Here is a 27248-nt window from a genome sequence, read left to right on the forward strand (position 1 = left end):
TTTTCAATAGCGATTTAAAAATCTAAAATTATAATTTGATGCCTGGACACTTTTCTATAGGCAATGCAAAACCCTACATATATAATACCGCATTTTAATCTTTAATCTCGTTTGAAGTATCACATTTGTAAATGCTACACAACTACCATAAGAAATAACTATTACAAATTTCCATTTTATTCTATAATGGAAAGCGGTACTCCAACTTGCTTTCAGAAGATTGACTATTTATTATTGATTTCTTAATTTCATGTTTTCTGCAAATGAAGCTTTGAATCACTTGAAAATAATGCCAAATACAATGGATAGGTACAAATAAACCCCTTCTAACATACTGATATTGGAAAGTAACCTCTTTCAGTTTTTCTGTCAAGTAAAATAAGCCAACTGTTGTTGTCTAGATTCTTTTAACAGACAGAAAAAGCATCAATGCAAATACAGTTGCTTACAAACTGAGCCTGAAGTATAAAATACATTGTTGTCTAATGCAGTGGCTTTCAAAGTTTTTTTCTGGCAACCCAGTTGAAGAAAATTGTCGATGCCCATGACCCAACAGAGCTGGGAATGAGGGGTTTGGGATGTGGGAGAGGGCTCGGGGATGGGGCAAAGGGTTGGGCTGTGGGGTGGGGCCAGGAATGAGAGGTTCAGGGTGTGGGAGGGGACTCTGGGCTGGGGCAGAGGTGAAGGAGGGGGTCAGGGTCTGGGAGAGGGTCAGTACTCTGGGCTGGGGGTGCAGACTCTGGGGTGAGGCCAGGGATGAGGGGTTTGGAGTGCAGATGAGAGCTGCAGGTTTGGGGCAGCATCAGGGCTGGGGCAGGTGGTTGGGGTGCAGGAGGTGGTCAGGGCTCTGGGCTGGGGCCAGGGAAGAAGGGGTTGGGATGCAAGAAGGGCCTCCAGCTTTGGTATGGGCTCAGGGCTGGGAACTGAGATGCGGGGTTGGGGCACAGGTTTACCTCCAGCAGCTCCAGGTCAGCAACACAGTGGCAGGCTTCCCACCTGTCCAGTCATCAGGGACCGTGCTGCGCTCTGGAAGTGGCCAGCAGTAGGTCCGGCTCCTAGGCGGAGGTGCGCAAGCAGCTTCACGCCTCTCACTAGCAGCCACCACACCTCCCCTCCACCCCCAACTCCCATTGGCCAGGAACCAGTCAGTGGGAGTGTGGAGCCAGTGCTTGGGCAGCACACAGAGCCCCGTGGCTCCCCTGCCTATGAGCCAACCCTGCTGCTGGCCGCTCCTCGGGCACAACATAGTGTCATAACAGGTAGGGACTACTAGTTTTTACTGGCTGGCCGCCAGAGTCCCTGGGTGCTGAGCAAGGCAACCAGGTGCCTTGCATTCCACAACCCGCACTGGGTCATGACCTGAACTTCGAAGGACCACTAGATCAGTGGTTCAAGTACAGGACTAGAAACACGAACTCACAAGTTTATCTGTGACTTCTATTTACTCATGCAAACTTGGTCTAGTCATTAATTTTCTGTCAGCTTCTAAGTCCAAGTTAAGAAATAATACTTTCCTAGCTTCAATGACTTTTGCCAGGATTAGGGGTTATAACATTTTATCTTCAAATACTTTCTGGTTTTGTTTGTTCTGAATTAAGCCCTACAGTTTAGTGCAGAAATTGTATATCATTTATCTTATATTTATTACAAACAGAAAGACAATCAAGTCAGTATTTTGACTGCAATGTCTGCAAAGAAGCAAATGGAGAGCGTCAACTGCCAATTCCTTCTTCTACCTAAAAGCCTTCAAAGTTTTGTAAATGCTTTTGGAAACTTCTTCCTGATTGTCTTGCCAAAATGCATGTTGGAAAATCATCCAGACATGTTATAGTTTCTTCTATGTGAAACAGGCTTTCAGGAATCATATGTCCTCCACTTCACATACTTAAGCCATTCTAAAAGCCATTCTGAACCTCTCCACTACTCAAAAAGTAGCTGCTGTATGTTACAAAGACAATTCATAAATAATTTAAGAGATTCTATAGTGGTATCCTTAAGCTTTAAGGGAACAAATCCATCTATTTCTTGATGTGCAATGCAGATTTAAGACAACTTATCCGAATTAAAAATACAGCTTTAGCAGCTTTATAACATCACTAGATTTTGAAGTACATCAGTAACACCCCTGGGAGATGGGTTGGAAACAGGAGGGAGCACGGGCTATAATGGCAGAGAGAAAGGAGGGTCAGGGCAAAGCTGGGAGGCAAGATCAAACCAGTATCTTAGATGCCCATATACAAATGCAAGAAGTATGGGTAATAAGCAGGAAGAACTGGAAGTGCTAATAAATAAATACAACTATGACATTGTTGGCATTACTGAAACTTGGTGGGATAATACACACGACTGGAATGTTGGTGTGGATGGGTATAGTTTGCTCAGGAAGGATAGACAGGGGGAAAAGGGAGGAGGTGTTGCCTTATATATTAAAAATGTACACACTTGGACTGAGGTAGAGATGGACATATGAGATGGGAGTGTTGAGAGTCTCTGGGTTAGGCTAAAAGGGGTAAAAAACATGGGTGATGTCGTGCTGGGAGTCTACTACAGCCCACCTAATCAGATGGAAGAAGTGGATGAGGCTTTTTTCAAACAACTAACAAAATCATCCAAAGCCCAGGATTTGGTGGTGATGGGGGACTTCAGCTATCCAGATATATGTTGGGAAAATAACACCACGAGGCACAGACTATCCAATAAGTTCCTGGACTGCATTGCAGACAACTTTTTATTTCAGAAAGTTGAAAAAGCTACTAGGGGGGAAGCTGTTCTAGACTTGATTTTAACAAATAGGGAAGAACTCGTTGAGAATTTGAAAGTAGAAGGAAGCTTGGGTGAAAGTGATCATGAAATAATAGAGTTTGCAATTCTAAGGAAGGGTAGAAAGGAGTACAGCAAAATAGAGACAATGGATTTCAGGAAGGCGGATTTTGGTAAGCTCAGAGAGCTGATAGGTAAGGTCCCATGGGAATCAAGACTGAGGGGAAAAACAACTGAGGAGAGTTGGCAGTTTTTCAAAGGGATGCTATTAAGGGCCCAAAAGCAAGCTATTCCGATGGTTAGGAAAGATAGAAAATGTGGCAAAAAGACCACCTTGGCTTAACCATGAGATCTTGCGTGACCTACAAAATAAAAAGGCGTCTTATTAAAAATGGAAACTAAATCAGATTATGAAGGACGAATATAGGCAAATAACACAGGAATGCAGAGGCAAGATTAGAAAGGCAAAGGCACAAAATGAGCTCAAACTAGCTATGGGAATAAAGGGAAACAAGAAGACTTTTTATCAATACATTAGAAGCAAGAGGAAGACCAAGGACAGGATAGGCCCACTGCTCAGTGAGGAGGGGGAAACAGTAACGGGAGACTTGGAAATGGCAGAGATGCTTAATGACTTCTTTGTTTCGGTCTTCACTGAGAAATCTGAAAGAATGTCTAGTATAGTGAATGCTTACGGGAAGAGGGTAGGTTTAGAAGATAAAATAAAAAAAGAGCAAGTAAAAAATCACTTAGAAAAGTTAGATGCCTGCAAGTCACCAGGGCCTGATGAAATGCATCCTAGAATACTCAAGGAGTTAATACAGGAGGTATCTGAGCCTCTAGCTATTATCTTTGGGAAATCATGGGAGACGGGGGAGATTCAAGAAGACTGGAAGGGGGCAAATATAGTGCCCATCTATAAAAAGGGAAATAAAAACAACCCAGGAAACTACAGGCCAGTTAGTTTAACTTCTGTGCCAGGGAAGATAATGGAGCAGATAATTAAAGAAATCATCTGCAAACACTTGGAAGGTGGTAAGGTGATAGGGAATAGAAAGCATGGATTTGTAAAGAACAAATCGTGTCAAACTAATCTGATAGCGTTCTTTGATAGGATAACAAGCCTTGTGGATAAGGGAGAAGCGGTGGATGTGATATACCTAGACTTTAGTAAGGCATTTGATACGGTCTCGCATGATATTCTTATAGATAAACTAGGAAAGTACAATTTAGATGGGGCTACTATAAGGTGGGTGCATAACTGGCTGGATAACCGTACTCAGAGAGTAGTGGTTAATGGCTCCCAATCCTGCTGGAAAGGTATAACAAGTGGGGTTCCGCAGGGGTCTGTTTTGGGACCGGCTCTGTTCAATGTCTTCATCAACGATTTAGATGTTGGCATAGAAAGTACGCTTATTAAGTTTGCGGACGATACCAAACTGGGAGGGATTGCAACTGCTTTGGAGGACAGGGTCAAAATTCAAAATGATCTGGACAAATTGGAGAAATGGTCTGAGGTAAACAGGATGAAGTTCAATAAAGATAAATGCAAAGTGCTCCACTTAGGAAGGAACAATCAGTTTCACACATACAGAATGGGAGAAGACTGTCTAGGAAGGAGTATGGCAGAAAGAGATCTAGGGGTCATAGTGGACCACAAGCTTAATATGAGTCAACAGCGTGATACTGTTGCAAAAAAAGCAAATGTGATTCTGTGTTGCATTAACAGGTGTGTTGTAAACAAGACACGAGAAGTCATTCTTCCGTTTTACTCTGCGCTGGTTAGGCCTCAGCTGGAGTACTGTGTCCAGTTCTGGGCACCGCATTTCAAGAAAGATGTGGAGAAATTGGGGAGGGTCCAGAGAAGAGCAACAAGAATGATTAAAGGTCTTGAGAACATGACCTATGAAGGAAGGCTGAAGGAATTGGGTTTGTTTAGTTTGGTTTGGAAAAGAGAAGACTGAGAGGGGACATGATAGCAGTTTTCAGGTATCTAAAAGGGTGTCATCAGGAGGAGGGAGAAAACTTGTTCACCTTAGCCTCCAATGATAGAACAAGAAGCAATGGGCTTAAACTGCAGCAAGGGAGATTTAGGCTGGACATTAGGAAAAAGTTCCTGACTGTCAGGGTAGTTAAACACTGGAATAGATTGCCTAGGGAAGTTGTGGAATCTCCATCTCTGGAGATATTTAAGAGTAGGTTAGATAAATGTCTATTAGGGATGGTCTAGACAGTATTTGGTCCTGCCATGAGGGCAGAGAACTGGACTCGATGACATCTCGAGGTCCCTTCCAGTCCTAGAGTCTATGAGTCTATTAAACAAATGTAAATAAATCAATTAGTATGAGAGAGGAAAATAGTTGTATGACTGAGGCTGAACTCAACACAATAATAAAGAACTCTCTTGGCAGCCAACTCATTTCCAAAGACAAGTTACAGGTGGAATTTACTAAGAAACAGAGAAAGCTGCAGCTATGGAAAGATGTTAAGTAGAGTTATTCATATTCATCTTCAAAGGTTTAATTCCTAGAAAGTTATAAATCAGTAAAAAAACCCTGAGTTTTCCTGGATGCTATTTTTCAACCAACATAAATAAGCCCCAGAAGACTATAAAGATAAACATAGCTCTGTACAGTTTATCACATACACCTCTACTCCATTATAATGCCACCCAATATAACAAGAATTCGGATATAACACAGTAAAGAGCGCTCCGGGGGGAGGGGCAGGGCTGCGCGCTCCAGTGGATCAAAATCAAGTTCTCTATAATGTGGTTTCACCTATAACAAGGTAAGATTTTTTGTGGCTCCCAAGGACAGTGTTATATCGAGGCAGAGGTGTAGTTTCTACCTGTCCTCCATCCTAACATTATTCTGGAGGAAAACTGAGCTCAGAAGAAAAAGAAAGATTGGGGAATGTAATTTTTTTTTTCCCTGAACAGTAAATGCATTTGAGATTTCTTCATCTCTTTCTAAAAGATAACTTCACATAAACAAACAGTTTATTACTAAAAACGTGAGGGGAGATGAACTTCTTCCCAAATTCCAACCAATTAATACTTTCTGAACTATATAACTAGCATTTTCATTTGTTGAAATACTACAAAGGACAGCACCTTCTCTCGGAGAACCGAAGCCGCCAGTGATCGCAGATCCAACATATAATGTCTACTGAAGATGTAAACATTTGACCAAGTGGCTGTTTGCATCATACAAAGAGATTCTAGAGACTCTTTCACCAAAGACTGTGTATGCCAATCTGGTGAAGTATACTCTAGTTCTCTCTGGAAATGTTGAAGTCCTTTTTCTGTAGGTTTCTATGCTGTATGATAAACTATTGGGAAAAAGTTGCTTTTTGTACCTCTCAAAAGGAAAAGGATGAATAAAAATGTGCATTACATCTAATCAAGTAGTATCTTGAGTTTAGTTTATAGCATCTTCTCTTTCTCCCTTATACTTTAGCAAGGTATAACGGGAAAATGTTGATCACATTGGCCCCTTCTGACCCTAGAACCTATGAATAAAATATTGCCTTAAATGCTGTAAAATACAGAAAGAATTATTCTTGTAATTAAATGCTTGATATGTTCAGAGTATTCTTTGTATGAAACAGAATTTCCCTTCTAAAGATAATGCTCCAATATTTACTAATAGATCAGATTAAGATAAACCAATTATGCCAGTGAAGTCTCAAACTATTAAGATCAAGCAGAAGAGACCATTAAGAAATAAAAACAGTGGAGTAAAGACAAGAGAGAAATGTGACCTCAACATCTCAACAAGGCCACTGAGATTACAAATTTAAAAGATTCAACTGGTAGCAAGATAGTATTATAGTTCAGACAGCAACTCCAGAATTATAGAAGTAGGAAAAACTGACTAGCCTACAAAACTAATCAAGAAAAAAGTATTGAGGAGAACCTATTCATTAACAGCTTTGCTTCCTCAGAAATCACTAAGAAAATTAGTCATTCAAATCTTGGTATTAATAAGACAATGCATCAAGAACCACTGTAAGTCTTCAAGGATTGGCTACTGGATGTTATCTTCATGAATGCAATACTGGAGACCATAAAAGGAGACACAGGAAGTCTAAAGGGAAATGCAAATACAAAGATTATTCCTTAGTCCACACAAGTCAATTTACTGTGCAAAATGTGTTCTTGTAGTTTATATGATAATCTTCTCAGACAGACAGATGAAGAAAATCAAGTTAAAATGGCTAAAAAAGCATCTTATGGGAACAAGCCATCATCTGCAGGCACACTGAAGTGTTCCCATAAAAAAAAAATACAGAGTAACCAATATATACAACTAATCAAAAGGCAAGGTAAGGAGATAACATTTTAAAGTTTGAACTGGCCGATATGATGTTATGAGAGAATCTACAGAAAACTGAACAAACTAAGGGCTAAAACAAAAAAAACTGAGGAACATGGGTATGAATCTTACTGATTTTGCTGGGAAAAGTTTAAAGCCTTAAGATTTTGGAGTGTGTGGGTGAGATTCTGTGGCCTGCATTGTGCAGGACGTCAGACTAGATGATCATAATGGTCCCTTCTGACCTTAAAGTCTATGATTCTATGATTTTTGGGACATATTATTAATAGCAATAGCTGTTTCTCAGGATTTAAGAAGATCCTGCCTGGCTAGACAGAAATCAAGCATTTTGGCTGTATGATACAAAGAATAATTTTATTCCTTTTTGCAAGTGCATAAAATAAAATAAAATCCCTGCTCCCAGCTCCAAAACTACATATTACAGTGATAAACTTGGCATTCTGATGTAAGGAATGTAGCAGGTTGTAGGAAGCAGCCATTATAAACCACTGAACTACTAGAACGCTGCAAGAACTACATAGGTGAGGGGAAATTCTCAATATGGACACTGCAGATTGTAGCAGGGTGGTCTTCCATAGTTGCTCCTTGTGGGCCACCATCTCCCCGCAGCAACCCTAAGCAAGGCACTGAGAATGAATTTCAACAATAGTCCCAAAGGAAACATAAAATGGAAGGGTCTTTTGCCCTGCTTAGGCCTTCCACTCTACTCTCTTGTAGAGTGCATGACCCTCCAGACTTCTCCCTGGAGGCCATGCTCCAACCCAAGCGCTGACTCTGAGGGGTTCCTCTCTGGATTCTTCCCCAACCCCTCCCGCCGCACAGGCTGGATTCTTATTCCCAGTCTACCTCCAGGCCATCTGCCTGGGGTTTGACCCTGTCCAGGATCTGCCACAGGAGCCTCCTTCTCTCCTGCCATCCTTTTCCTTCAGGGAGAATCACAGAAGGCAACACCACTCACCAATTGAGCACTACCAGCCCTTTACAGAAGTCACCTGACTTCTTCCCAAGTGGGTCTGATAATTGACCTAAGTAATCTGATCCCTAGATAATTAAAGTCAACTGGGGAGAGTAGCTGATCCATTACAGGCCAGGCTGAGCCTGATTCTCCTTAAAGGAACTGCCAGCCTGTGACAGAGACATAACACAGGGCACAAAAACTGCTAACAGAGTCTCTTTTGGGGGAAGCATGTATATTTAATGTAACTAAACATATCTACTACTTATTCACTTTCAGTACATTCTCTTAAATAGCTATGTTGTGGACAACAAAAAGCTACCAATACACAACCAATTTAAACACTTTTGCCAGCACTTCCAGTTTTGTACTTCCAGAGTGTGCTTTATTCCATTTCCTTGGCAAGCGTCATACTTCATTGTCACATTTTACACTTACAGACAGGAAGTAAAGTTTTCAAAAGCACAAAACATCATCAACACTTGGTAGCCTAAATCACTTAGGTGCTTTTGTAAACTATACCCAGCATCACTTCAACACAATATTTTAATACATACATAATCAATAGCCTTAAGTAAGAGCTATATGCTTATGGAAATCATTGGGTCATTTCCCATTTTTGACCAACCAAAACTGATTTCAGTTCAAGGTAATTCTTTCAGTTTGTTCTTTAATATTCCCCCTTTTTATTCATTTGCGGCATATAACAACTCAGACCCACAACTTTCGGTCTTGGGGAGTATACTCATGGCAAAATGCTTCAGGGATTTCCCATTTGCAGGATCACACTCAATGTATTATTCTTTCAGTACAATAGTTTCAGCTGATGAAAAATCTGATCTTGAAGAATCCAAATACACTGATTTATGCACATCTGAACTGAGTACAAATGCTTTCTATTGCTACTTAACTCTTGACAATATTTACATTCTAACATAAGAGGATTATTTTATCATTACTTCAGTTGTAAGTAATGGAACCATTTCCTACCGCTTCTTTCAACTTCTGGCATACTGAATCAGATAAATTAATACACTGAAATCTGATCATCACTACATATTAATCCGCCATTTGTAATTTCACTGCTGTTATTCAGATCAATAGCTTTCACATTTACTAGTTAGAATGAGAACCAGCCTCTCAAGATTGAAAATTATGATTTAATAGCAACCTTTTAAATGCAACCATGTTATCATATGCCTTGCACGCTATCCAGAAGCTTTAGATTCTAACAAACCAAACCCCCAAAATAGTTTGCAACTACATCCATACCCCCTCTCCAACATCCAGTGACAGCTGATTTCACCTACAAGCCACATCCCTCTCAAATAATCAGAGAGTTCACCCATTCTCCTTCCCTCTAAGCATTTATTCAGTTCTACTAATTGATTGTTCTTTAATAGGCATAACAAAAATATTGAAGTTTTCCATCACTTCCCTTTCAATTTATTAAAATAGTTGAAGTCTTCCTATTTAAATCTCTCATGTTTCTCAGTTCAAAAACTTGTAAATATTCCAGTGAAAAAGAAGTTCAAAAAAACTGACAGCTTACTAGGTGGGGCTATCCATGGGGGGGGGGGGGAGAGAAGGGTAGTGTTGTGAAAATTAAAAAAATCAGAATTTAGTGGGTAACTTCAAAAGCAAAAAACAAAACAAAACAAAACCCCTGTGTATTCCAGGTCCCACTACACAGCTGAAACCAGCTATGGGGGGGGAGGGGCGCGGGTTTCCACTGTGCTGTGAGAGATATTCTCCCATCTCACCAGAGGCATTTGCTGGCAAATATGGGTATCAGTTTCTGCAGAATTTAGGCTGTAATTTAAAAAGTTTCTACTCTATATAAAAGCAAAGATAACTTCTGAGCCATTAACCAAATAGACCACCAGTTCATTGCTGTCCTCTCGACTTTGCAAACAAACAGCAGCAGCAAAGCTATTCATAGCTTTACCAAAGAGAATACTGCAATTAAGAAGACTCTGGTCAGTTTCACTGTAGATCAGAACCATATGAATAGGAGTGCATTAATAAAGTTTTGGTGAAGATGAAAGATGGTTAGTTGTATGTACCCTGGGAAAAGCACAACTAATAAAAGCCTCTTATGTCAAACTTGCCAATGCAGTTTCAAACAAACAAACAAACAAATAAATAAATGGTTTGTGAACAGCTCAATTGTCCAAAACCAAGAATGCACTTTCCGGTAAGCAATTCTTCAGAACCTAGAATATTTGTCTAACAAGGTTTCAAGTCCCTTTAAGTTTGAACTGAAAATGAAAGCATGCTGCTCTACAGTACTTAGGTTTTCCTATTGTATTATTAACCTTTAACAAATACACATGAACAAAATAGGTATTTTTAGAGACTTATATTCTTGAACACAAAAGCATCAATGTGTTATCGTGAAGTTCCTTAGGACACAAGAAACATCTTCCATTCAACTCACCTAAGAAACAACATGAAAGAATGCACATTAAAAGAAGAGACGGTGTCTCTGGTTTAACTGCAAGAATTCAAGATAGGAGAGATTATTTTTCTCAAAAACCATTGCAAGGGGATCAACCAGTAGATCACTCTCATAAATAATGGGAGTTATACATTACTTTATTTTCTACAGAATACATAGTAACTGGAGGAATAAGATTGCTACACTACACACTGGGAGTTTGTTATACAGTTATATCTGAAAAGCCACTTAAAATATACTTTGGTTGCTTTCCCCAAATAACACTGGCAATAAATAATACAGTTCAGGAAGTTAGAGAATTAACTTTGGAACTTGCTTGATTTTAACAATACACTCTTTTTCCAAAAAAGATCAAATACCACATTTTAAAAATAAAATTAAGGGAAAAAGTCTAAAATATGAGTAGGTTGTTTCAGCTATGCCACAGAAGGGATTGACACCTTTGGAGGCTTAATACATTCTGCATAAATATGGGAAATATTTTAAGCACAATTTCAGTTTAACTATACTTCAGCAGTATTTTATCTTGCCTATTCAAGCGTAAAAGTATTATTAGGAAGGCAAAATAAGAATTTGAAGAGCTGCTACCAAAACCCACAAAAACAAATATTAAAAAAAAAAATTGAAGAACTTCAGAAGCAGAAAACCCGTCAAAAAAATCAGTGGGGCCACAGGACAAACAAAGTGCTAAAGGAACACTGAAGAAAGAACAGGGCTTTGCAGAGAATCTAAATGAATTCTTTGCATTGGTCTACACTGCTGAGGAGCTAAAGGAGTCTCCCACATCTGAGCAATTCTTTTTAGGGACAAAAAAAATCTGAGGAACTGTCCCAAATTGAGATGTCAACAGAAAGTTATAAATTAAATTCAAGTAAATTAAAAACAGTAATGAGTCACTAAATCAGTAATAAGGATCAAATGGGATTCATTCAAAAGTTCTGAAAGAACTCAAACATGAAACTGCAGAACTACTAACTGTGGTATGTAATCTATCACTTGAATCAACCTCTGTACCAAATGACTGGCAGATAACTAATATGATGCTGATTATTTTAAAAAATAAAATAGGCTGGTAGTGACTGGTTGAAACGTTAGTAAGTAAAGAACAGAATTATCAGACACATAGATGAACATGATATGTTGGGGAAGAGCCAACACAGCTTTTGTAAAGGGGAATTATGCCTCACCAATCTATTAAAGATTCTTTGATGGGATAAAGAAAATCTGAACAAGTATGATCCAGTGGATATAGCATACCTAGACTTTCAGAAATAGGTCTCTCACCAAAGGCTTTAAGCAAAATAAGCAGTCATGTGATAAGAGGGAAGGACCACTGGTGTTAAACATATTAAATGATCTGGGAAAAGGGGCAAACAGGGAGATGGCAAAGTTTCCAGATGATAGAAAAATTACTCAAGATAGTTAAGCTCAAAGCAGACTGTGAAGAGTTACAAGGGAATCTGGGTAACAAAATGACGGATTAACTTGAACATTGATAAATGCAAACATAATCCCAACTATACACAAAAAAGTAATGGAGTCTAAATGAGCTGCTACCACTCAAGAATGATCTTGGAGTCACTGTGGATAGTTCTTTGAAAACATCCACTCAATGTGCAGCAGCAGTCAGAAAAGCAAACAACGTTAGGTACCATTTGGAAAGGAATAGATAAGACAGAAAATATCATAATGTCACTATATAAATCCACGGTACAACCACACTTCGAATACTGAATGCATTTCTGGTTGCCCCATCTCAAAAGAGCTATTAGAATTGGAAAAAGTACAGAGGAAGGCAACAAAAATGATTAAGGGTATATAACAGCTTCCATTCAAGGAGAGTTTAAAAAGACTAGTACTGTTCAGCTTGTAAAAGAGACAACTAACGAGGGATATGATAGAGGTCTATAAAATCATGAATGATGCGAATAAAGCAAATAAGGAAGTGTGTTATGTGAAGGGATAAAAAACAAGAACCAGAGGTCACCTAATGAAATTAATAGGCAGCAGGTTTAAAACAAACAAAATGAAGTACTTATTCACATAATGCACAGTCAACCCATGGAACTCACTGCCAGGGGATGCTGTAAAGGGTTCAAAAAAAAAATAAAAGATAAGTTGCTGGAGGATAGGTTAATTGATGGCTATTAGCCAAGATGGTTAGGAATGCAAACTCATGTTCTAGGTGTCCCTAAACATCTCACTGCTAGAAGCTGGTCCTGGATGACAGGGGATGGATCACTGAATACATTTCCCCATGCACTCTCTCTCTTTGGAGCATTTGGCACCATCACCATCAGAAGATGGGATATTGGGCTAGATGGACCATTGGTTTGATTCTGAATGACCATTTTATGTTCTTAAATTAGTAATTTGCTTAGCCCCTTCGGTACCATTTAACATATACTACAAAACCAGAATGGAAAGAAGATGGAGAAGACCTGTACACTTTTTCTGATTTGACCAAAGCCAAACTAACCACTGAATGTATCTAGTCTGAACAGAATGCAGTAAAATTCCCACTACTCAGCATGAGGGTAGATTCTAACACAAAACTTTGTTCTCTCTCTTAATTTGTTTCATTCAGAGAAAACAACTACAACATATATGTAGGAACAAAAGGTCAACAACTTGTTTTGTAAAGTTCAATTGTATCTATACAAATTTAATTATAGTAGTCCAAGTGCATATGTACATCCACTTCCCCAAACAAAATACTACGTACAGAAGATTAACCTTAACTTTGAATACTCTTGCTTTTGTCACTATCACAACCTATATGTTAAAAACTGTATTTAAATGTGCTGGTTGTATATTTTGCCTATCTGTTCGTATGCAATATGGTTGTCATTCTACGGAAGTCACACCAGAAGTGCTTTTCCTCCCCCCAGGAACAGCTATAGTTTCACTGTGACCTCAACACAAAGAAGCTGCATTTCCTCTCTCTGCCGCCACCACCACCGCTGCACAAAAGAGTGAAAGAAGGAAAATTGAGCATTGTGGCCCCTCTTCAAGAAACGTTCCTGAGGAAATGCGGAACCACCATTTATTAAACACAGTTAATAATTGGTTCTTTAAAGAGTTGTAACATACTAGAACTACTCGATACCACCCAAAACGAGACAGATGCTTTCCAAACAATAAAACCATAGATGACTTAACCACTAGCAAAAGTTGTTTGGTTTTTTTTTCCAAGTCTTACACTGTACAGTTTCTGTAAGAAATTAAAATATTCCCTAAAAAAAAACATGTTTGTGTTCCTGATAAAATTGACACATTATGTACAGTTTTTCAATTTTAAATGAAAGTGCATGTTTAGCACCCAAGTGAAAAACACAAGCTATACTGCACAGCACACACATAAACCGTTATGTGCTGGCAGGTATTTCATATTCTAGACACCATAATATTTATATGCTGTCTATAGTAGCAAAAAGATTAACTGTATTCCAGACTAGTTTAAGTTAACATGGTTATGCAACAAACAGTATTACACTAAACTATTCTTACAATTGTTAAGAGCATTCCCCAGCCCCTCCAGATGTGTTTTATAATGTATGGTGTGACTGTGACAAGGCAAGGTATTATGGCATGATTCCTGACATTGTTTACACCGATTTACATGACATTATTGGTTTGGAATCTACACTTAAGTTGCTAGCATCACCCTGTGTGTTCTGGGACTACCCAGGAATCCTGACTAACACTGTGGTACAGTAAACCTGTAAAAGCGCTGAGGTTGTCACTAACTGGTTTAAGGTAAATCCTATGGAAAGACTAGGGATATGTCTGCCTTTGATCTGAAAGGTGATATTCTCAGCTCGGGTAGATGCAAGGTGCTAGCTCAGCTTGAGCGAACACCTAAAAAAGCAGTATATCCAGAGTGGCATGGGCAGCGGCACGGACTAGCCACTCAAGTATATACCCAGAGGGCCAAGCAGGATTGTACTTGGGGCTGCTAACCTAAGTGATCACCCATGCCGTTGCACACACAATGCTATTTTTAGGTGCTAGCTTGAGCAGATCTAGCACAGATACATCTATAAAAGCTGGGAATCACATCTCCTAGCTCAAAACATAGATGTAATGTAAGCCTGCACCCTCATTCAAATACAGTTTCTAAACAAGTTCTAAGACTTGTGCTGTCACAAACTGATTTGGCTACTTATAATATAAACATCATTTTCTTCAAAACTGTTTATTAGTTGCAAAATGGCCAACGCCCTAGTACTCCCATGTCAATCCTATGAAACATTTCACCTAAAGCCTTCATTAGCATCACAGAATCATTGAAAAGTAGGACTGGAAGGGACCTTGATAGGTCATATAGTGCAGTCCCCTGCTGTACTATTAGACCATCCCTGACGGCTCTCTGTCTGACCTATTGTTAAAAACCTCCAGTGATAGTGATTCAACAACCTCCCTACATAATTTGCTCTAGTATTTAAACTCTGTAACTGTAAGGACATTTTAATGTTAACCTAAATCATAATGAATCAATTTATTTCACCCTTTCCTTTCTAGGCACAGGAAATGGTATTGTGTGATTACAGAGCTGTGAGGTTTAATGTCTGTATGCACTTTAAGACTCTTGGATGAAAGATTATATACAAACAGGTGGGTAAATATTCATGAAAGTTTAAATACACATTTAAACCATCCAGAGAAATAAAGCAAAAGCATGATTATATTAAAGACTTCTATGCTTCTACTGTAATTATACAGTCAGCGAATACTCTTGTCAGAAATGGAATAACAGAAGTCAGAAATGACCTGGATAATCTATTTTATCTCCCTGCCAGTGCAGGACTGTTCACTATATTAAATGTTCCCTCTATTTTTGCCTTGTTATGCCCAATTCCATCCCATCCTTATACTAAACGATTCTTTTCCATTGCTGGTGATAACACCCTGCAAATATTGATAGACTTACGCTTTTTCACCCCACCTTAGTCGTCATTTAATAAAAAGTGCATATTTGGCTCTTTTATTCTTTCCATAATTCACTTCCTTCTATCCCTCTGATCAGCATTCTGCTTTCCTCTTAAACCCTAATTTATAAATCTTTCTAGTAATCCTAAACTGAACACGAGACACTTATTTCTCCAACTGTATAAAGTTAATATAATGCCCAAATGTCAATAATGTTTTGTTTTCTTACACCATTATTTTCCCTATTTATAGTTCAGTAATTTTGACAAATATTTCAATATTCAGCACTTTTCAAATATTTATCCCACCAGATATTGTGTTATTTAGTTACTAAAGAAATTCTTAAGTCGTGCATTACAAAAAAAAACACACTTATAATATTTCTCAATTGGCACATTCTCTCTAGACAGTATAATTCTGTACATGTTATAGTGACTAAATAAAACTAGCAGAACTTTAACTGGAAAAATCACATTTCTCACTCAGACACAGAAGAAATAGGATTTTGTTGTTGGGTTTTGGGGTTTGTTTATTTGATCTTTGTTTTTTGGAAGAGTTGCTGGTCAATAATAAGTTTTCCCATCTTGTATACCCTATTTAAAATCAGACTCATTAAAAGAAATAATCACAGACTGCTTTCAAGATCATTGCTCTGCCACCTTCTGTAAAAGTTAAGTATCTGTCAAAACTTCATCAATGAAAAAATACGCATACTTAGATGACGAAACACTGTACCTAGATTCTGGAAGTGCTCATATATAATATCCTACTGAAAGACTTAGGAAGCTTATAGATCACTTGGGCTATTACAAAAGAACACTAAAATAAAATATAAGTGTTATGCTACAAAATATACATAAAACCTGTTTTCATGCCAAAGACAGATTTCTGTTTCTGATACTATTTCTCTCCCATTGTCACAGAATTACTAGTCTGCTACCACTATCTACTTCCTGACACCCTTTACTTCCCATCTCATATCTTTCTTAAACGATGGGAAGATATGACCACCTATTTTGGCAAGACAGATCCACAAGGATTGTGGGATTCACTGGTTTTGCCATTAGCCACAAAAGCAGCCTCCCTTCTCCGTTTCTGAAGACAGTTTCAATTTACACCGTTTGCACATTTGCAAAACTGAAGTGAGCCACTTGCCAAACACCTTCACTGCTATATGTTCTGAACAGCACCCTTTCCTTCACCACCTTCCTCACCAGCAGGCACATCTCAAAAGCAGATAAAATGTATTGGGAAGTTTAGTTTCATGAGCTAACCCCAGAAAAAACTCGGGGGACTTGCTGTTACTCATTCAGAAAGAGTATGGTCTCCTTCCTACCGTTTTTCATCACTTCTGGAGGAAACTGATTAATACAATGCTGTTTGCACATAAACAACTGTACTCACGCCTCTTTTTTCTCTGAACTATCACACACAAAAACGAGATCCGCCTCTCCTCAAAAAAATCATCAAAACATTTGCCTTCTTTCACCGCAGAGCTGTCTGAACTCTTTCAACCCCCGCTTCGAGAAAATCCTCACTTCTCTGACGGCATCTGATACACTCTTCTTCTGGACAAAAACCATCTCCCACCTTTATGCGGCGCTGTTTACCCAGTGGGGCTTCTACCCTTCCAGGTAACAAACCAGCAGGTCAAAAGGTGTCGTCGCCCCCCCCGTCCCACAAGGCGAAGTTCGCCACTAGATAAATACAATTCGACCGCAGCGCTCCCTGACTGCCATCATGTACCCGCACCCAGGCCCCTCCTCCCCCTCTGACACCCAGCCCCCGAGCAGGCTGCACTGGCCTGCTCCATCTTCTCCGCAGGGCAGGAGGGACAGGAAGTTCCCGAGAGGCCCATCAGCGAGAACTCGCCCGCCCGCGCGACACCCCCTCACTCTCTCTCACACTGTGGATCCCGCTCCTCACTCGCCACCCGCCCCAGGCGCAGCCTCCCTCTCCCCCGAGATGTCTCCCGCACACTAAGCCCGTGACAGCCGCCGCCCCCCGCTCCGTGGGGCTGGCTGTCCGCGCGGGGTCCCGTCCTCTCCCCTGCCCCGGCCCCGGGGCAACCTGCGTAACCCCGCGTCTGTGCCCTCAGCCTCTCCCGCTTACTCCCCGCTTCCTCACTGCCCCGCCCCTGCGGCCGCCTCCTGCCCGCCAACTACCCCTGGCAACCAGCTGGGCCGCCCGCTCGCTACTCACCGCCCCCTGCACCCCACTCCTGCCGCTGCCTCCTCCCCGCTGAGGCTCCTCAGGAGACACTGACACCGGCGCACAGATACCCGCTGGGCGCTATTTTTGGGAAACAAGGCACAGGCGGAGCCGGAACTCGTTTTTCTGTCACTCTCTTCTCAGAATCGGTCCACCCACCGACCTGTGGTATCCTTCCGCGCCTGTCCTGACAGCTACCGTTGGGATACAGCCAGCCGCTCAGCAGACAGGGCGGTGGGGTACGGGGGAAGGCCTGTAATCTATCCCCAGGCAGAGGGGTCTGACTGGGCCCTATCGACACAGCTAGCAACACAGGATTATTTTGTACGGGCATAGGGAGCGGCGGGGTGTATGATCTTTACACTCGACCCAATCCGAACAGAACCGGAAGCTGATAGGCAGCGGGACAGAGTGACTGGAAGAACAGTCCAATCAGAGAGAGGAAGGGGGTCGGGAAGAGTAAAGTGCCGGTCAACAGGAGAGCAGCTGGTGGGTGGGGAAGTTATGGGACGCGAAGTTCTTGAATGACAGGAATAAACACCCAATCAAAACCGAGAGAACGGGTCCCACCAACCAATCAAAACTGAGTACTGTGCAGCTCTGCTTGGAAGGAGGCCTTGGCGGTGGCTAGAGCCCTTATCGGGAAACGCATGCGTACAAAGAACCCTTCGTCTTCTCTGTCGCTTACTTTAAAGCAAGTGACGCATGTACGTGGGTTCGTCTCCCATGCAACAAAAGGCGCATGCGCAAGCAGCCCCCTCAGGGCTAGGTCTGGTCCCTTGTTTGCTTGCTCCTTTAGGCGCCAGCAGTGTGGGGAGCCGGCCACGCCTCCTTCCACTCATCACAGCACGCACACAGCCCCTCTCCAATCACACTGCCCCTTGTGTACAGCCGCATCTGGTCACGCCCCTTACCCAACTCTGTCCAATCCCAGCCTCCTGAGCACGCCTCATCTGACCACGCCCCCTCTGGGGCTGCCAACTTTCTACGGGCACACAAACCAGCACCCTCGCCCCGCCCCAGGCTCCACGCGCTCACTCTATCCCCCTCCCTTCTCGCTGTCTCCGGGCCGGGGGAGGGAGTGGGAGTGGGTGAAGGCTGCAGCTGGGGCCCGGGCTCTGGGGTAGGATTGAGGGGTTCAGAGAGCAAGACGGGACTGGGGCAGGGAGTTGGGGTGTGGGTGGGGGCAGCGGGGGGATCCAGGCAGCAATTACCTCAAGCAGCTCCGGGACACAGCAGCACCGTCCCCCCTCCAGCTCCTATGTGGAGGGAGAAGTGTCAGTGCAAGGCTCAAACCAGCCCCATGCAGGTGGAGGGGGCTCAGACCAGCCCCACATGGTGTCCTTCCCGTTTTCCCTTTCAGAAATATGATCACACACACCCTTATCCAGTCACCTCCCTCACCCTCACACACCCCGTGCAATCACACTGGCCCCTGCACACTCCTAGGATCGATTTTGTCGAGGCCTGCTGACTTGAATACAACTAATTTATCTAAATATTGTTTAACCTCTTTCCCTGTGTTGGGTCATGAAATAATTAAACCACAGAGGTCATCATAGATCAACATGACTAATAAAACAAAGTAGGCAAGCAACATCATTCTGCACTAACTATAAATTTCCAAGAGGACTTCCATTGTTGTCCCATGAAGAGAAATATATTGGGATAACCCAGTCTGAAAGGCATAAAGCTGTGGTTGACTAAAGTGAAATCCACATCACAGAGTAAAAGGATTGCTACATTGTAAGCCAAATGCAAATGGTAAAAAGGAACTTCTAGCTACTGCTTCCACTTAAGAATCCAAGAGTAGATAGGGACTCTAGGATCTGAAGTTTGTAGTGTTTGATAAAGGGTAGGTAAACCAACCACAAAACAATCAGCCAGCACCTCCCTCCACACACACACCTGAAGATATTTCATCCTACCACCAATGCCTCCTCATCTATACTGCACTGAGTCTGAATCAGCTCCTGTTTAATCTATGTCCCAGTGCCGGTCAGGAAAATAGGAGAAATTTCACCAAATAGGGCAGCTCCGATTCTTTCACTATCTTCATACGAGGAGTAATGGAACAAAAGCCCACAGAACATCACATGAGAGTGCTCATAGGGCACATCTGACAAAGTGGGTATTCACCCACGAAAGCTCGTGCTCCAAAACATCTGTTAGTCTATAAGGTGCCACAGGATTCTTTGCTGCTTTTACAGATCCAGACTAACACAGCTACCCCTCTGATACTCATAGAGAAATTATGAGTAATTATTATCCAACAGTACTCCTTCCAGGGTCACTCTTGAGAGGTAAGGAGAGAATCATCAAGATGCAATTGTATCTATCCAACATAAGATTTACAGGCAAGACAGAAAACTCATGGTCAGTGGATCAAAGACTACTGCTAGATCAAGAACCACCAATGAAACAAAAAAACTCCCTTTTTTCACCAAGGTAACTAATGCAGTTTCTGTGCCATGTATACAAATATAAACAAAGGAATGGAAACTACACAAGAAAACCATGAAAAGAGAGAGATATTTGCTGTGAACTTGTCCTAATTGTAAATAAATAAGCTCCCAGAGTATTGGTTTGCCAGCTGTTTGGATATCAGTTAACACTGTTTTTTAGCAGTTATAATGGCAATAGAGCTTTCTCACCACTCTCTACTCCAATGTATTTCCACTCAATCAGAACTCTTCAGGACTTCAGGGTCTGTCTAAGTCATCCTCCCTGATTTATTTGCCAACAGACTCTTATCTCATATTGTAGAACCATCAACCCAAAAGTAAACATTCTAGCCTGGGAATTACCTTTACAACACCTTATGTCACCTCTAGAGCATATGTGGTGTTTTAAACAGCTGCTTTTTCACAGTGTGTTTCACACAAAAACTCTCAGACTCTGGCTCTTAATTAATATACTTAATGGCATTTGTTTTATTTTTAAAAAACAAAACAAACAGGCAGGGCAGGCTTTAGGCCAATTCCACCAATTCCCCCGAAATGGGCCCCGTGCCTAAGAGGGCCCTGTGCCCAGTGAGAATCTCTTCCCTGGCTAGAGGCAACTTTTTAATTTTTACTCACCAGCAGCACTCCGGGTCTTCAGCAGCACTTCGGCGGCGGGTCCTTCGCTTGCTCTGGGTCTTCGGCGGCACTTTGGCAGCGGGTCCTTCAGTGCCGCCAAAGACCTGAAGTGAGTGAAGGATCTGCCGCCGAAGTATCGCCAAAGACTTGGAGCACCACCTGGTGAGTACAAGCCCTATGTGGTTTTTTACATTTTTTTTAATATAGTCATCCCTGAAGGGGCCCCATCGAAACTGTTCAAATTGGGCCCCACACTTCCTAAAGCTGGCCCTGCAAACAGGAATTGTAAAATCACAAATAAATTAGATGGTGTGTAGCTTTATGGGTATTTGTCAAATAATAAAGTTTTAAAAGAGGCTAAAAACAACATGTTTTCTACAATCCACAGGCCAAATTCAATAAACTTAAATAAAGTTAATGGAGATATTTAAGGAAGACCACATTGTCCCACTCAGATACATAAGATCGCTTGTATAAGAAAGCTGTAATGTGGGTGTATGGTACATTTGTCAGGATGGAGTTACAGGTAAAAGTTCTCTTTCAACCATGTTCAACTGTGGAATCACAGATATGTTGTTTTGAGTCAGCTGCTCTGTTTGGCCTCCTAACATCAGGTATTAAATGTCGGAAATATTTGTATTGCCTACATCACATACTGCGTTACTGACCCACATCCCAGGAAAACTTGTGATATTTAGTATGTTCTCAAAATGACAGAATATAGGTTTCTCTGGGATTCACACAGGTCTGCTGGGACTTCTGCACCATTTCGCATATTAACATGAATCTACAGCTGGGTTTTAGAGAGATGATATAAATAGCATCATGCTGAAAGCAAGCTTCTTGGAAAATAAAGAAAAAAACACCTTATTTAATGCACCCTGACATTTGCTTTTTCTCCCCTTATTGCCAAGCTGTATTTCTGTACACACCCCAACAACAAATGCAAAGAAGTTGACTTCTTCACATTAACATAACAAATAGTGCCTGAGCCTAAGAGAAAATTATATCCAGAGCAGTTTACCTCCCTTTAGCTGCACAGCTGGCAAACGGTACACAGTAGGAAAAGGAGTAATAATGTAGACGGAAATTTCAGTTTCCAACAGGATTTCAGATCCACAACCTTTGGAATTTTATTTTCCTGGTTGCTCTATGTAGCTTCAGAAACTTCCTGCTTTTGCAATATCTTTCCATTCATTAAACTGCCGCTTGCAATTAAACATTCTGACATAACATAGCTGAGATTCCTTGGCAACAACTTTAACCAGAGGTTTTCAAGAGTTTCCTTCAGACGGCTTTAAATTTTCATATCCTCATGAATGCTTGCCACCTTCTTTTAATAACTTGAAAAAATAAGCCTCTCTTAAGGAAGTTCATTGTTCCTCTATTTTCCCAGGACACATGTCCTGTTTTTAGAAATGTGGGATGCACATGTATATTTATAGAGACAGATGTGTACACATGCATATTATAACTTTACATCTTACACAGAACACTAAGTAGGCTAAGCAGATCCAAAGAAAAATGGTTATTACAGTTTACTATTTTATCCACTAAACTACTTTTTTCCTTCCATAATATTTGATCATTTCTACATTTTTCAAAAATTCATATTTACTGCATCATTCAGACACTGCAGCCATTCATCTAATATTGTATACTGGTTAAAATATGTGTACTGCTGAAAAAATAAATGCAACTGTAAACTGTCTGTTTTTTAAATTATTTAATTTTTTTAAGAGGTACCAGCAGCAGGAGCTTGTCCTTCCTCCAAACTGGTAGAAATTTCATTTGAATTTTTAGGATGCTTAGATACAATTAACCATTTAGAAACCTATATAAATGCATTTTGCAGTTATCTCTAATTTTAAATAAACTAAGCAAGGATTCTCTATGCTAAAACTGAACTCTGAGTCACTTAATCTGAAACAAACTCTTAAAGGGACACTGTCAGTTTAAGAATTGTGCTTCTGTCTGGATTATAAAATTACTAGATTTGAGAGATTAGAGAAAGAATGTCCTTTTTGCCAGTTTGTTTAACTTCTGTATTTGACAGCACTGTGGGCATATTGTCAGTTTCACTGGTTCCCTTGTATAGGCCATTTTCTCTGTTTGGAAACAATAGGAAAACTGGTTGGTTTCAAAGTCACAACTGGTTTCAAAGTCACAAAAACACACAGAAGGATGCACTGGACCTGAAACTTCTTTTAAGCCATTTTTAAAAAACTGACTATAGAGTTCAAGTCGATGGTGTCCCTTTAAGTGACAAATCACTCAAGACATCCTTGAAAATGAGATGACTTGGATTCTGCCAGGTGCTCAGCATCCTCGACAGTTTTGCTGGTTAGTCCTGTATATCCTTGGCATATTTTTATATAGTCCCAAGTCATGCTGTGTGGATCTGGATCCAAATTCTCCAGAGTTCACACGTGTTTGGATACTTGGTTTTGTTTTAGCCTCGTGACAGTCCCAGTTCAACTCTCTTTTCCATTCCAAGCAGGCAGGAGCAAACTCCTGCTTAAAATCTCCCATGGGGTATAGTAATAAAGTTGGGCTGGAGTTATCTAGTGGAAGATCTGAGGTGTTTGTTTGTTTATCTTATTTTAAAGAAAGAGAATCTTAGCTCAACCTTAGGTCCCAGAATGTTGGGTCTTATGGCTTATCTGCACACAAGATGAAATCCTGGCCTCACTGAAAACAATGCAGAAACTCTCATTAATCTCAGTGGAGCCAGGATGGAGCCCAGAGTTGCACCAGTTTATTTTAAAGTGTGATTTTTAAACTAATTTAGTTTAACTGATGCAAAAGGCTCAACTGTTGTAAACCAGATTTAAACCAGCATAGGAATGTCCACACACCCCATTACACTTGTTTAATTAAATCCATTTGAAGACACATCTTTAATTAAACCAGTATCACTGTGTGCATAGACCAGGTCCTATTTTGGTTTCCTTTAAGTCAATTAGGAACAGATTTAAATAAAACTGAAATATACCACTCAGTACAGAACGAGAGTGCAACACAGGAGTTTGCCCTGGCTAAACTAAACTGGTGCAAGTGTGTGTGTAGACATAGGCTTAGTCTAACAAATAAAAACACTTTAAATTAGCAGCAAGAAACAAAAATCAGCTGCTCAACTGCTGTACACTGCCTAGGACATGTGCACTCATTTCAAACAACAAACACAATTTGAGAAATGGGCAAGGACAATGGACCAAATTCTCAACAATGCCTCTGCCAACTCAACAAAGTCAGAGAAAGAATTTCTAACAGAACCTGTTTGGTTCTTCCAGTAGGATTTGGGTCAATCAAATACATTAAGCTCCTAAGGCAAGGCACTGTGTATTCTGCTGTATCTTGTACAGCACTGAGCACACGGGTCGCACTGAACATATAATTAATAAATATGTAATAATGCTAACATGGTCCTGGGTTAGAACACCGACTGTGAACAAACGTGAAACAGACTAGTCTACGTGCATTCCTCTAGTTGAGGGAGAAGTAGCACATAAACAAAAACACAGCTATTGAAAGAGTTAATCTGGGTTTTAAAACAGCTTTAATAATCTAAAGTATCATCAGTAACTTGATCTGAGAGAATAACTTGATCTGACAGAGAACATCAGCAAATAGATCACGATTTTCTTGAACAAATTCATCACTCACAATTGTTCAGTGACATTCTAAGGATTTTGTCTATCTCTATTTGAAATTTGGGATGTGTTGCTTAGTAGTGGTTAGTCACCAGGGGGGCCACACCCCCGAGTGACTTAGTTATACCAACCTCACCCCTCCCCTCCTGGTGCAGATAGCGCTATGTCAATGAGTGGACTTCTGCCATTGACATAGCTACCATCTTTCAGGAAGGTGGAGTACCTACGCCAATGGAAGAAGCTCTCTTGTTGGCATAGGTACCGTCTTCACTAAGCACTACAGTGGTGCCACTGCAGCACTGCAAGTGTAGACAAGCTCTGAGGTGCTTAACAGAGCAGAACTGTCTTTGTAGCTAATGGGAAATTTGCTCAAATAAAGCCTCTGGAATTTGACCCCTGGTTTTTACTCCCTGCATAGGTGAGGATAATTCTTTAAGAAGTTGTCTGTTGAGAATGGTCATGGAAAATTATTGTTTAATATTGTGATAGCCCTTAAGAGCCCTAGTCATGGAGCAGGACCCTGTTGTTGTAGGGCAAGGGTCGACAACCTTTGGAACGCGGCTCGCTAGGGTAAGCACCCTGGTGGGCCGGGCCGGTTTGTTTACCTGCCGCGTCCGCAGGTTCGGCTGATCACAGCTCCCACTGGCCACAGTTCACCGTCTCAGGCCAATGGGGGTGTCAGGAAGCGGTGGCCAGCACATCCCTCAGCCCACGCCACTTCCCGCCACCCCCATTGGCCCAGAGCGGCAAGCCGCGGCCAGTGGGAGCCGAGATCAGCCAAACCTGCGGATGCAGCAGGTAAACAAATCGGCCCGGCCCGCCAGGGTGCTTACCCTGGAGAGCCGCGTGCCAAAGGTTGCTGACCACTGTTGTAGGGCTTGTACAAACACAGAACAAATAGACTGTTCCTGCCCCAAACAGCTTACAATTCAAAGTCCGTGGAAAAAAAATTAGCTAGTGGTCCCTCTCCCATCCCACTCCCAAAATGTCCTGCTGTGCCAACCTGTTCTGAACATACAAGCAGCTTACCTTGGCAGCATGGAGGAGATACAGCTTCCTCCCTGTGCTCTCTTTCTGTCCATCATCAGGGCTCAGGCGTACAACAGATATTCTTTTTAAGTGCCCTCTGCCAGAGGATGAATTTTACGCACTCTGATTTTCTGTATCTAAACAGGATTCTATGCAATACTGTATAATTCATCATCCACAAGAGGCCACACACTTGGAGTACTAGAAGTGTGTTATCAGGATAGTTGAGTGTAGGAGGGAAAGCTGCTTGCAGTTCTAACTCCAGATTACAATATCATCCGCATCATTATCTGGAAAATATTTGCAGTGATGTGTTTGTGCATCTCAAACTGGAATCCAGCCCATTGCATTTGCAGAAGCATTAGTGATTTCTTTAATGACCCTTGCAAGCCCTCTGCCTAATCAAAAATGAAACATTAGTATCTGAGGGCTTACCGCTAAATACAGAGCTGGCTTTATGAACTGCGGGGCCCGATTCGAATACCCGGTGGTGGTCCGGGGCTTCGGCGGCACTTTGGCGGCAGGGGGTCCGCTCCAGGTCTTCTGTGGCACCGAAGGACCCCCCACCGCCAAAATGTTGCCAAAGACCCAGAGCAGATACCACCACCCCCCACTGCCGAGTGAGTAAAAAAAAAAAGAAAAAATAAAAAAGATGCCTAAGGCACGCGGCCCTCTTAGGCGCGGGGCCTGATTCAGGGGAATCAGGGGAATCGGCTTAAAGCCAGCCCTGGCTAAATAGGCACTGCTGCAATCTATGTAGTGGTGTTGATTTAGTGGGTCTGGTGAAGACAAGCTAAGTCGATGGCAGAGCGCTATCCCGTTGATGTCTGCATTCCACCTCCCCGAGAGGCAGAAGGTAAGTTAGCGGGAGAGCATCTCCCATCAAAATAGCATGGTGTAGACACTGCTGTAAATCCACCTAAATTGAGTTATGTAATTTACATACATACATAATTGGCATAACTGAAGTAGCGTAACTAAGGTCAACTTACAGCTTTAGTGTAGACCAGCCCAAAGAGAGAGAAACCTTGAAAACGGCAAAGAATGAGGTTATCTGTCTGGATCGAGTGATTTCTGCAAATACATGAGACTACACTAGTGCTGACAGTCGTCAAGGCTGCCTCTCTGTGACAACAAACATCTGAAGTATTGGAACTTGAAGTTAATCAGAAGTTATTTATTTTATCATAAAGAACTAAACTGTAGGCCACTGCTCTTGGAAATATGTTTTCCGACTACCTCTTAACTAGACTATATTTGCGCTGTTTAATGCAAAATAAATGTTATGCATTTAGCCTTACTGTTAACCTTAACACTCTGCTGTTACAGTCAATGTTTGTACAGCCTCTGGTACCGAATTACTCATATAAGCCAAATCCTTTTCAGGAATTTTTGAGGTAAGATGATCTAAACCACATCTTTTGTTAATTCAAGATCAAACGGCGGCGTATGCTTTACACATACTGTGTAGTCAGCAAGAGCATGTGGATTTCAGAAAACATTTTAAAATCAGGATTTTCAAGTCACAGTTGAATGAACCAAGTGATTCCTTGAAAGGGTTATCATTTAAAGAAGTAAAGGACCAAACTCAATACTAGTGTAAGTTACAAATAAGGTAAGGAGTAATGTGCACATCAGAAGGGCCAGAGAGAGAACTGTATCACGAAAAGCAACTAGCAATAGTATGTAAAACAAAACAGATTCTCAACCTACTTTTCCTTATATCCTACCATTAGTTGCCTTCCGTTCTACACCGCTTTTCTTCTCCCTTAGGTTAACACTGTATACTAGTGTTACCCATCTAAGGCCAGATCCTGATCTGTTACC

The 27248-nt window shown here is 41.3% G+C and overlaps 1 protein-coding gene across 1 annotated transcript in view; it reads right to left on the reverse strand.

Annotated features, from left to right (window-relative positions):
- Window positions 1–17801, reverse strand: part of MEF2A (myocyte enhancer factor 2A) — a 170114-nt gene extending 152313 nt beyond the window's left edge. Inside the window, 1 exon segment of the mRNA XM_030576754.1 lies at window positions 17651–17801. The gene's annotated coding sequence lies outside the window, so the exon portion shown is untranslated.
- Window positions 17802–27248: the final 9447 nt, after the last annotated feature.

This window comes from Gopherus evgoodei, chromosome 10 (genome assembly GCF_007399415.2).
Source record: "Gopherus evgoodei ecotype Sinaloan lineage chromosome 10, rGopEvg1_v1.p, whole genome shotgun sequence".
NCBI classification, from domain to species: domain Eukaryota; kingdom Metazoa; phylum Chordata; order Testudines; family Testudinidae; genus Gopherus; species Gopherus evgoodei.